Source organism: Manis javanica, chromosome 17 (assembly GCF_040802235.1).
Source record: "Manis javanica isolate MJ-LG chromosome 17, MJ_LKY, whole genome shotgun sequence".
Lineage (NCBI taxonomy): Eukaryota > Metazoa > Chordata > Mammalia > Pholidota > Manidae > Manis > Manis javanica.
The window spans coordinates 35,806,389-35,817,668 of NC_133172.1; the positions used below are offsets into that span (position 1 = coordinate 35,806,389).

Sequence of the window (11,280 nt, forward strand, 5' to 3'; positions counted from 1 at the left end):
ACCTCTTTGAGTTTAGTGGGCTCACCCTTGTGGTATGAGGGTCTGTCCCCATGAGAATGAAGGATTCCAATCAGAAAAATAGGTGAAAAGTCACATCCACTTAGAAAATGGGATCTCTCTGCCTTACTACTCATTCTTGAAAAAATCTGGAACTGAAAGGGATTTATTTATTGCCTGGACCTTCTGGCTTGCAGAAAGCTTATTTGGAAGCACCCAGGCTGAGTCGTTGTCAGGGGAATCTGAGGGGCGGAGCCTAGAGGATAGTTCTCTGAGTTTCAGGTTCTCATTAAAACCTGACTTGATACCAGTATCCCCTAGAAAAGAACAGAACCTGTTTTTGCAACTGAAAACTGTTTATTGGCCTTCAGCCTTGAGTGTCAATAACAGTTGTGATAATAGCAATAACTCTGTTTAATGCACTGGGTAATTTATTTATGTTTTCCCATTTGATCCTCAGAACAACTCCATGGATCAGTTAGAGATGAAGAAACAAGCCTGAGAGCTTGAGACATGTGCCCAAGGCAACGCAGCTTGGTGTTTCTGGAACTGGCCATGCAAGCTGGCACTTCCTCCTCCTCCTTCCCTGCTTTGCTGGCCCAGCTTGGGGAAAGAAAATTCCAGAATTACATTGTACCCACTTTCAAGGAGCTAAGGGTCTAGTTAAGAAGATAAGGCAAATCTTCAGGGACAAGTTGTTTAGGTTGGAGGAGTCACCTGCCAGTGTGCATGTGCATGCGTGCATGCGTGTGTGTGTGTGTTTGATAATGTATGTGTGGTTGGGGGCTGGCTGTTCCTGCTGCTCCAGTTGTCCTCTTTTTTCTCCCATCTTCTGTGACTCCACTCAAGACTCAAAGTCCCAGGGAAGAGTCTTATAGGTTGAGTGAGGGTCATGTGTACACCCACTGGGCAGGGGAGAGAAGGGCATCTTGATGGAGAGTCCTGGCAAGACTGCACACCATTTAGGAGAAGTAACACACCCAAAGGAAATCAGGTTGCTGTTATTAAAAGAAGACGGGACTCATTATGGGAGGTAAAAAGTCAACAAATGTCGACTATGCAAGACATTGCCATGTTTCGAGGCTTTTCCTCCTACCCTCTACGTCCCCAGAAGGTGGGCAGATCAGGTGGCATTGTCTCCATGGAAGAGGAGGGAAAGCAGACACCTAGAGTTAGAAGTGACTTGTGTAGGTAACACAGAGCAGCCAGCTCCCTCCTGTGCTCCCACCTGCCCTGCCCTTTCCAGCCTTCAGGCTAGGAAGCCCATGCATACCTGCTCAGGCCACCCAAGGCCTGCCTGGCAAAGGAGGAGCTGCAGTGAGCCCAGGACAACCAGGAACATGCCCTACCTGCCTCAGGATGGAGGCAGAGTGGGCCATGGGTCGGGGCAGGGGAAGGTGCTATTTGCCAGTAACTTCTCACCAGGGATGGGCAGGGACCAATTCACACCTGGAGAACATGGGCCTCGGCCCAGCCATGGTGTCCACTGCAACTCTTTCTTACTGGAAGAAACGTCTGGAACACATGGGCAGGAGGTACTGGTGGGCTACGGGCTCCGGGGAACATGGCAGGCTGGGAAGGTCTGGATCCAGAACCTGGAAGAAAAGCAAAGCTGATCTTCTCTGTCAAATTCTTCCAATGAGCATTTATCGCACCCCTCTTGTGTGCTAGGTGCTGAGTTCTTCTGGAACTTGGCTATGAACAACACAGGCCCCAGTGGTGCCCACAAAACTATATCCCAGTGAATGTGACTAATATAGATAAGCACAAGTACTAGGGTAGTGTGTGGAGGGGTGCCTGTAATTCAGACTATGGGGTAAAGGAAGGCGTCTCAGGAGCTGACACACACCCAGAGCAAGGGTGGCTCTGATTTTCCCAGATGTGTCCTCAGGACCTGGCACCTTGCCTCTTTCCCTTCCAGAGGTTAGAAGTAGAGGGATCTGAAACCCTAGGAGATGGCATAGCCACAGGATGGAGGGATCCCGAGTCCCCAGATCATCACAGGGAAAAAGCTGCCTATGGACTAGAAATACCAACCTTGAATTGTTATGGGAGAAGTAAAGTCTTACTGTGTTAAGCTCCTGAAATTGTAGGGGTTATTTACTACCATGTCTAGTGTTATCCTAACTAATTAAGTGTCTTATGCACACCATCTCATTTAAGCTTCTCAACAATCTTACAAAACACTCATTTTACAGATGAAGAAGCTGTCTCAGAGAGGTTAAGCAGCTTGTCCAAGGTCACACAGCTAAGTAAATGAAATAGCCCAGTGTCTAACCCAGAGAAGCCTGTGTCCAAAGCCTATGCTTTGGACCACCGTCTGTAGCTCTGATTTTGGTTGATACAATATCCAGTCCTCCTGTCCAGTCCATGCAGATCAGCTCTGAAGAAACAGGGATGGTTCTGGCCTGGGACTTGTATTAATGGGATGAGACAGGATTTCCCAAGGGCAGGGACCTGAAGGCCAGAGGCCAGACAGAAAAGGCCTGTCCTTCTGCCTTAGGGAGAGCCAGGTTTTAATGGGATTTGGAGACTGCCGCCTGCAGACCTGGGCAGAGCTGCCCACCCCAGCCCCTGTGTCCCCATTAGGCCGTGGGAGAGCTGGAAGGCACGCTCTGAAGGGGAGGACCCCCAAGATCCCTTCTCAGTTCCTGCTCTCTTGAAAATGTTTTTCTTCACAGGCCAGAGAGGTACCTCTTTCTTTGTAGCCATCATGTCCAAGGCTGACAGGCTAAAACTACTCGCTTGCTTTTAAGTGTCAGGAGATGTAAATAGTTTTAGTCTTCAGTGGTTTCTGATTGAATCTCCTTTTGAAGTAATGATAGCTATAATTTAAAGCAACAGTTACCATATTTTCCTTGCTGGCTGCCCTTCTTTGAAGCACTAAGTATAAATCTGCTTAAAATCTTAAAATAGCTGTAGCTCTGTCTCAATATTCTACCAGGAGCCAGGGAGATTCGGCCCCTAATTGCCATCATCTGTAACCAATATCAGCAGCACAGCGGGCTCATGACAAGGTGGCTGGGAGAATTGCTCTGACGTGGACAGGAAGGTGGAGGTAGAGACATGGTCCCCCTTGGGGACCCTTGGCTTTGTTCGGAGTTCGGAAGAAACCCATCCTGAAATTAGGACCAAATGGGCTCTGGGCTCTTAGATTTTCAGGATCGTCTTCTCCAGGAGCCTAGGATGGAAATGAGAGGGGCCTTGTTGCAAAATAGAACTCAGAATGTTCAAGGGTAGGCAAGGAATTGATCCTGGCTGATGGGATTCCCAGGTCCTATATCCATGCCTGGGATAAGGCATGACATCCTTTTTCTTCATTGGAAGAAAGGGTGTTGGAGAGTCTAGTGGGGCTGGTCATCAACAGGGAATAATGTGCAGCCATTCCTGCTGTACTTTGGCAAAGGCATGTAAAATGGAGTTTAAATCTTAAATGGATGGCTGCATTTTCATTCATTCACAAATATTCGTTCATCCAACAAATACTTACTGCATCCCTACTGTGTGCAAGGCAGTGACTAAAACAGTTGGCAATCCCAGCATTCACTGGGTTTATGGTAAGCACAATAAATAGAGAGAAGGTGGATAAGTACCAGGCAGTAAAATAAAGGTAGGGAGGAAGGGAGTGTCCAGGTTGCAATTTCTAATAGGCTTGTCCCCAAGCAGGTGGCATTATGTAGCATTTCGATTTTTGTAAAAACTTTTCAATGGGAAGTGTACGAATATGTATTGGTCTAGGCTTTCTAAAAAATGTTGATGGGAAACAATCTGAAAAGTTGACAATGCTTAATGCTGAGTGCCAGGACTATGGGTGGTTTTAGCTTTTTCTTTTCTGTGCATGAATGTTCTAGATGTCTTATGATAAAGATGTATGCATTTAGGGAAAACGTGGTAACTGGATATGGCAGTTCCTCAATAAGTGAAAACCTAGAATTACCATATGACCCAGCAATTCCACTCCTGGGTACTGAAAATAGTGTTCAAACAAAAACTTGGACATCAATGTTCATAGCAACACTATACAACACAGATGAACCTTGAAAAGTTATGCTAAGTAAAAGAAGCCAGGTGCAGAAGGTCACATATTGTATGATTCCACTTATGTGAACTGTCCAGAACAGGCAAATCCAGAGACAGAAAGCAGATTAGTGGTTGCCAGGGGCTTGGGAAGAAGAAGGTGTACAGCTATAGGGTTTCGTTTTCAGGTGATGAGAATATTCTGGAACCTAGGTAGTGATGATGGCTGTATAGCACTGTGTATGTACTAGATATTGCTGAATAGTGTACTTTGAAATGGGTGAAATGATAAATTTTACATTATACATGTTTTCCTACAATAAAGAGGAAGTGGTGTTCAGGACTCACTGGAAAACCTTAGTGGTAGTAGGTGCCCAGGAGGGTGGCCTGGGAGGTCTTTGTCTGGTGACCAAGGGTCAGGCACTGGGAGACTGGACAGAGGCCCCATTAGGAAAACTCATTACTTCCAGTAATTTTCCAAGGGTCTCCTAGGTGCCAGGCAGTGAGGCCGTGAGAGTGCAGAGAGACAGGCCTGCTCTGATGGGGCCCCTGGCCAGGATCTAGCTGGGCAGGGTGATGAAGTGGTGCAATGGGCAGAGGCGAGGAGTCAGGGAGAATGCTGCTCATGTGTGGCTGAACCATGGATCCAGTGGCTTCCATGCTGGCCCTGACTGCATCTCGGCTCTTGAGGACAAGGATCTCAAAAAGGAAGCCAGGCAGATGCTCTGGGAGGCCATACCAAGTGCATGATGGGTGTGAGCAAGGAAATGATCTGGGTGGCTCTGGAGCCCATTAAGGAATTAGTGATTTTCCACAGCTGATCCAGGGAGAGGGCAATCTGGACACAAATAATTGAGAAAGAGATTGTTTTCCTAAAACCTGGGCGTTCCAGTCTCCCTTAGAAGGAGTTCCCATGCCTTTCAGGATGGTGGAAACCAGATGTTTTACAGGGAGAGGGAAAGGAAGAGGGGGCTGTCTTCTGTCTTGCAGGGTAGCCAGTCTCTCTTCACACCTGCCTCCTTGCCTTTGGAGAGCCCAGAAACGAGCCCCCGCAATACCACCTCCCATGTGCTTGCCTGGGACTCATGCCCCATGACTCACTTGAACTTTCTGGGTTATGCTTTAGAGCTGAATGTTCTTGTGCCAAAATACTACAGAGAAAGTTCCAAGCAGCCTGAGGGCCTTGCCTGATTATCCTACTGTTTCTCCAGTGGGAAAAGTCTAAGTCCTGCTCCAGTCCAAGGCCCACAGATATGGGCAGCTGCCAGCACAGCACAAGCTTGGTGCCCATTCCAGCCCCAGGGGAAGTCACCCCGTCCCGGGTCATAGCTGGGTGGAGCCCTCCCACCCCACCCAGGGGGATCCCTGTGTTGCATGCCCTGCAACTGGAGTCTCCCCCCACTCCCTGCTGTGTAAGTGATCATGGTCTAGCCAGACCTCAGCAGGCTGTCCTGGAACAGCCCCTGCCCCTTCCCACCTCCAGACCTCTGTACTTCTGTTCCCTCCTCCTGGTATGCCTTCCCTCCAAGCGCCACCTATTGAAATATCTTAGCCACCCTTCCCATCTCACCTCAATGCCCCCTCCTCCATGATCCCTTCCTCCATCTTCGCGTGTTCTTCCCCCTGCACACCACTGAGTGTGCAGTCTCACAGACGGCAAGCAGTCTGCCGAGGACGCACGTCATTTGCGTTATTCTCCAACCTTAAAAGCATCCAACAGAACCCTGCGATTTAGAGATGGCCCTGGAGGTCGGTAGCCAGGGGTTCGGTCTGGACTCCACTTGGGCAAATCTCCTTATCTCTCTGCACCTCCCTTTTCCCGTCTGTGAAATGGAGATAATAATAATGATAGTCAACACAAACTTCCTCTGAGGGTTAAATTAAGAAGATGTTATAAGCAAAACAGGGCCGAGGATGAGAACAATAAGATACCAAGGATGTGCTCAACGGTGAAAGTGCAGAGTGCCTCTCATGCCTAACCTTGCTCATGGCCTTGATGCAAAGTTCACGGGCTGGCCTAGATGAAGGCCAATAGAGACTGTTGAATGCATAAACATTCTGAAACACATGCACAGAATATTCCTGCATTTGTACAACTCCATATGTGTGTATGGGCAGGTGGGAATATGTACATGTGTATATAGTATATATATATACATATACGTGCATATAAATGTACATTTATAGGTGCATAAAAAATGCCTGGAAAAATATACTGTTATCAGTGATTTCAGAATTGGAGGCATTTTGCCACTATGTTCTTTTAGTATTATTCGAAATTTTTATACACATTGTATTAGTCTTATAATTAAAAAGAAAGGGTTTTCAAAAAATCCAGTAAAGTGATGGACTCAGGATGGGATTTTTGCTCTTTCATTTACTTGTTGTGTGACCTTGGCAAAGTGTCTCTGCCCCTCTTGAGTCTTAACTTTCTTCACTGTAAAAAGGGGATGATAATAGTGGTTACCTCACAGGACGTTGTAAAGATTAAACAGGAGACCACCCTGTTTTTCCAGTCTGCAAGCTTTTCTGCTCAGGGTCCAGAACCTCACTGGTGCTCAGGAAACACTTGTGAATTGAAATCTCATTTCATAAGCTTGATACTTGCCCACTAGTGGCTTCTTTGTGCCCATGTCAGGACATGTGACCATGTGGCCATCTCACGTTGAAAATGTGGAAAGAAGCCAACCTTGGGTTGACTTCTAAGAGTGACTTGGTTTATTTCTGTAGGAGAAGCAAGGCAGAGCTCCCCAGGAAGACAGGATGCAATGGCATCAAGGGGCCGCAGGAAGACATGGTGACTTGTGATTTAATAAATGGATGGAACCAAACCAATCAGGAATCTGAATCTAGAGGTTGGTAAACCAGAGTGGGTATCTCAGGCAGCCTGGAGCAACCCAGCAGCTTGGTTAAGGAAGAGTGAACCCATAGCGAGTTGGGCAGATGTGTTTATTCACCTCTCTGAGCCTCAATTTCCCATTTGTAAAATGGGGGTACTTCCATCTTGGAAGGTTTTGGTGAATATTAAGTGCAATGACGCTTGTGAAATACCTAACATGTTAGGTCCCTCAAAGTCTCTGTCTCCCCGCTTTTCTCTTTGTGCTTCATGGAGAAGATAGAAAAAACTGTCTCAGCATGCTCAGGTATTGTTCCTCCTTACACTGGGCTCTTGCACTTCAGTAGATAGAAACTAACTGATTCTTCTTCAATAAATATTTGCCAAATATTTATTGAGCTCCTATTATGTGTTGGGTACCCATCTAGGAATTCAGAGATGAGAAAGAAGAAACTGGTCCCTTCCCAGACTTGGTGTCTAGTTAGGAGACAGACTGACAGTGGTCAAACGACCACCACCAACACATGCTCACGAGTGTGCCAATGCTCTGCGAAAAAGAACAGTGTACCATGAGAGCCACCACGGAGAATTCTGGGGGTGCAGGGAAGTGTGGGGGCAGAGTGAGGACCCCTTGGAGGAGGCAGGTTGGAGCTAAGAACTCAGGAAAGTGTCGATGTTAACTGAGCAAATGGCAGCTGGGGAGTGAGAGATAACTGGGCCCAGGGGACAGCTTGCGCAGAGGCCCTGAGAAGGCACGGTTGAGGAAGTGAAAGAGGACCGACCTGCTGGCACAGAGAGAGCATGGGGTTGAAAAGCAAGTCAGATTTCCAGAGCCTGAGAAGTTCCACCATGGGCTGAATTTTCCATCTCACAGGTAAAAGGAGGCCAGTGAAAATTAAGCAGGAGAATGACACGATCAGATCTATAGTTTAAAAAGATCTCTCTTTAATCCGAAAGTGGACTGGATATTATGTATCAGGGGTCGGCAAATTTTCAGTAAGGGCAAGAGAGCAAATATTTCAGGCTTTGTGGATTGTATGGTCTCCATTACAGCCGCTCGACTCTGCTGTTGTAGTTTGAAAGCAGCTGCACGCATGGGTGAGTAAATGGGTGTAACCATGTCCCCCAAACCCTTCATTTACAAAAGTAGACAGTGGACCAGATTTGGCCCATGACCCATAGTTTTCCAACATGTTTTATATGACAGTGTTATTTTGTAAGTGATAATGGTATTATAATTATGGAGTTTTAAAGTTCCTATCTGTTATAGCTAGATACTACAGAAAGTACAGGTGACATGACATAAAATTTGAGATTTTTTCCCCCAATCACCTCAAAAACGAAGGGTGAGAAAAAAAACCCAAAATGTTGATAATTATTGAAGATAGGTGATGGGAATGTGGAGGTTCATCACACTATTCTCACTGCATTTGTTTATTAGAAATGTTTTTGGTGTGTTAGAAAATTTCTGTAATAGAAGATTTTAAAGACCTTTCCAGATCTTTTAAAGCAAGGGGAGAACGGACTGTGGGGACAGTAGGGTACCAACCTTGTGTGAGGACCAGTGAAGGCAGACAGGCATGCAAGGCCTAGCTCTAGCCTCAAAAGACTGACCATCTCAGGGGTGCTGAGGGTCCCACTAGTAAGAGCAGCTAGAGGGCATAGCTAGGAGTGGAAGAAATACATCTGAGCAAAGAGTTCATGATGACATTGATGGGTGGAGATGAGTAATGGTGCCACATTCCAGCACCGTGGTGGGCATGGCTGACACAGAAAGGCAAGCAGGGCTAGTGGGAGGCCCAGGTACCCTCCACGGCCGAGTCTGTGAAGGGAAGAGGTGCCGTGCAAAGGGAAGCACTCAGCATTTGGTGTCACGTTACTCAAACCTCAAATCTTCTTGCCATCATTCACTAAATGTGAAGCCTTAGGCAAGTTACTTGTCCCCTCTGGGCTCCAATGTCCCTATTTCCAACATGGGAATAGAATTAGAACAAAGCAAGCGCTTAATAAATGTCATCTGCAATGTTAATGATGATATTGTGCGAGCAGGTGAATGACAGAAACACATCTGCACATTGAGAAATCCCTCTAGTTGCTGTGGGCAGGATGAATTATGGAGAGATCAGGGCAGGGAGGTGCTTGAGGGGCAAGAGGCCAAGTTAGTCATAATGGGAAGGAGCAGGGTGTAAAGAGTTGAAACATAACAGAGATAAAATATAATGAACTGGTAATTGATTAGAGGGAGGGCCCAAGGTTGTGGGGGTTGGAGAGAGTACTGAGGGGTAATAAGGAGTGGGGGGAATGAAGCCACTGTTCTGGAACCTGGGAGAAGGCGGCAGTGTCAGAGATCAGGGCTCTGTGATTGGTTGGGCACTTGAGTCTGAGGGAATCCAGGTGCAATCCTGAAGGGACGAAGATGTGGCTCTAGTTAAAGGTAATTGATGTAAACTTTCCTGTCACCTTTGAAACAGGTTCCTGATTTGTACATCCTGAGGTCTTAGAACATTATTAAAACGTAATGTCATGGGGATACCATAGCTGCCTTTTCTTAAAGATAATGCAAGGGATTGTGGTTGTCCCTCTTAGAAGTAAGTGCGTTGTTTCTAAAATTATATTCCACCATTGGGTGTTCTATGAAAAAAATATTACGTGTTCAGATAAGTTCAGGAGGCATTCAGTTAAACAAACAAATGGATATGTTTCTTTAATGCAGGCCTATCAGGGCCTCGAATGTGCTGATATGTTTTGTGGACTCTGGAGAAGAACATGGCATGCTATCTTTCCCATTGATCTTCCTACAGAACTATGTACTTATTGATTTGGCCAGGTACTCAGCCTTGAAAGCGAGGGTTTCTGAACCTAGGGGAGGGTCCCAGGTTTTCAGTGTCCTACAGCAGTTTCACAAGCTTTACCAGTTCCCATGGGGGATGCCCCGCACACTCAGGCCAGAGAGGGCAGTGACAGCTTTATCACTGCCACTGTTAGTGGTCTCCCCCTGCCACATACACTCTTTATCTCTTCCCCCCTCCCCACCAGCCAGAATTGTACTTCATCACAAATTATAATTGCCTTCCTATCTGGAGCTTGGAAACTCAAAAAGGTGACCAAAGGGAAGGAGGAAGGGCTGCAGGCAACTCTCTGACCTCTGAATGAACAGCCCCTGAAATGTCACGTGGCCCATCCACAGGCCCTGTGGGGCAGCTGTGGCATGGGCAGGTGCCACTATGGCACTGGGTTGACATTAAACCTGTGGCTGGGGATGTTCTGATAGGTCTGCCTAGAGGGGTGTGTGTGTGTGTGTGTGTGTGTGTGTGTGTGTGTGTGTGTGAAATACTTTTTTCAAAACTGTCAAATCATCTTAATTAGATTGAACAGTCCTCCAATCCCTATTTAGAATGGAATGTGAGGCCCAAGTTCTGCTTTCCTTTAACATGGGGATGGAAGGAATGAAAATAAACTTTGGTTTTACCGTGGCTGAGAAGCGAGGGGGGAGTCTGGCTTTCAAGCGGAGGGTGCCCTGCAGCCACGGCTGTCATCTGGACACGAGCGGGTTTTCTGAAAAATGAAGGCCCCAGGGACCTGTGGGAGGGCCACACCAGAGGCCCATCCTGCCCACCCAGGACCTGCTTTCAAGCCTTTGAAAGGTCCTCTGCTGGAGGTCCTACCTTTTTAAAAGCCTGAGTTTGTATTCCAGCTTTGCTGTTTACCAGGTCCGTGATCTTGGCCATGCCTCTTGGATCTTGGAATCTCTGTTACATCTTCAATAAAATGAGGATAATAAGAGCTGCTCCCACACCCATGGGGGGGTTGTAAAGATGAGCTGAGATAATGCTTTTAAAGTACAGGAACATAGTAGATGCTCAGTAAATGGTAGCTTTTCTTTGTTTTGTTTTTTGGCTTATCCAAGAGTCTAATGAGTAAGAAATAATGGCCTTTTCACACATGTTTGTTTTATGGGCATGAGCACTTTCTGACACTTTCCCCATTGAGATCAGAGCTTTTATTGGCTTCTCAAAACACCTTGAGGGGAAAGGGAGGGACGTTTCCAGAGGCTGAGGCATGCTCAGGGCTGCATGGCCAGCAGTCAATAGGATAACACCAAATTATAGGTTGGCATCCCTGGAGTCCTGAGTGTAAGGAGAGTGAGTCCTTAATGAACAGTGCCCTGGGGACAAAATGCCTTTGGACCCAGCATGTTGAAACATGAGAAAGAAAGCCTGAGATGTCCATCCACATGTTGAGGTGAAGGGGCCTCTGTTGGCCCCTGAGGCCATCTTGCTCTGGCCTCACCTAGTAGGGAGTCACAAGGCCCAACCACGAGAAGAGTAGAGAGTCCCTGGACTGTGGTTTCTGCCCTTTTCTCCTGGGGACCCTGGCCTTCCCCAGGAAGGTGCCTGCCTTCCTGCCTTCTCTCACCTTCCATCGGATAC

The 11,280-nt window shown here is 47.0% G+C and overlaps 1 long non-coding RNA gene across 1 annotated transcript; it reads right to left on the reverse strand.

Moving 5' to 3' along the window:
- Nucleotides 1–422: 422 nt before the first annotated feature.
- Nucleotides 423–10,698, reverse strand: LOC118968931 (uncharacterized). The gene is made up of 5 exons (XR_012126537.1): nucleotides 10,516–10,698; nucleotides 10,320–10,405; nucleotides 5,585–5,837; nucleotides 1,447–1,592; nucleotides 423–600 (listed from the first exon to the last, which is right to left on the reverse strand). It is a non-coding gene; the product is annotated as an uncharacterized lncRNA (long non-coding RNA).
- Nucleotides 10,699–11,280: the final 582 nt, after the last annotated feature.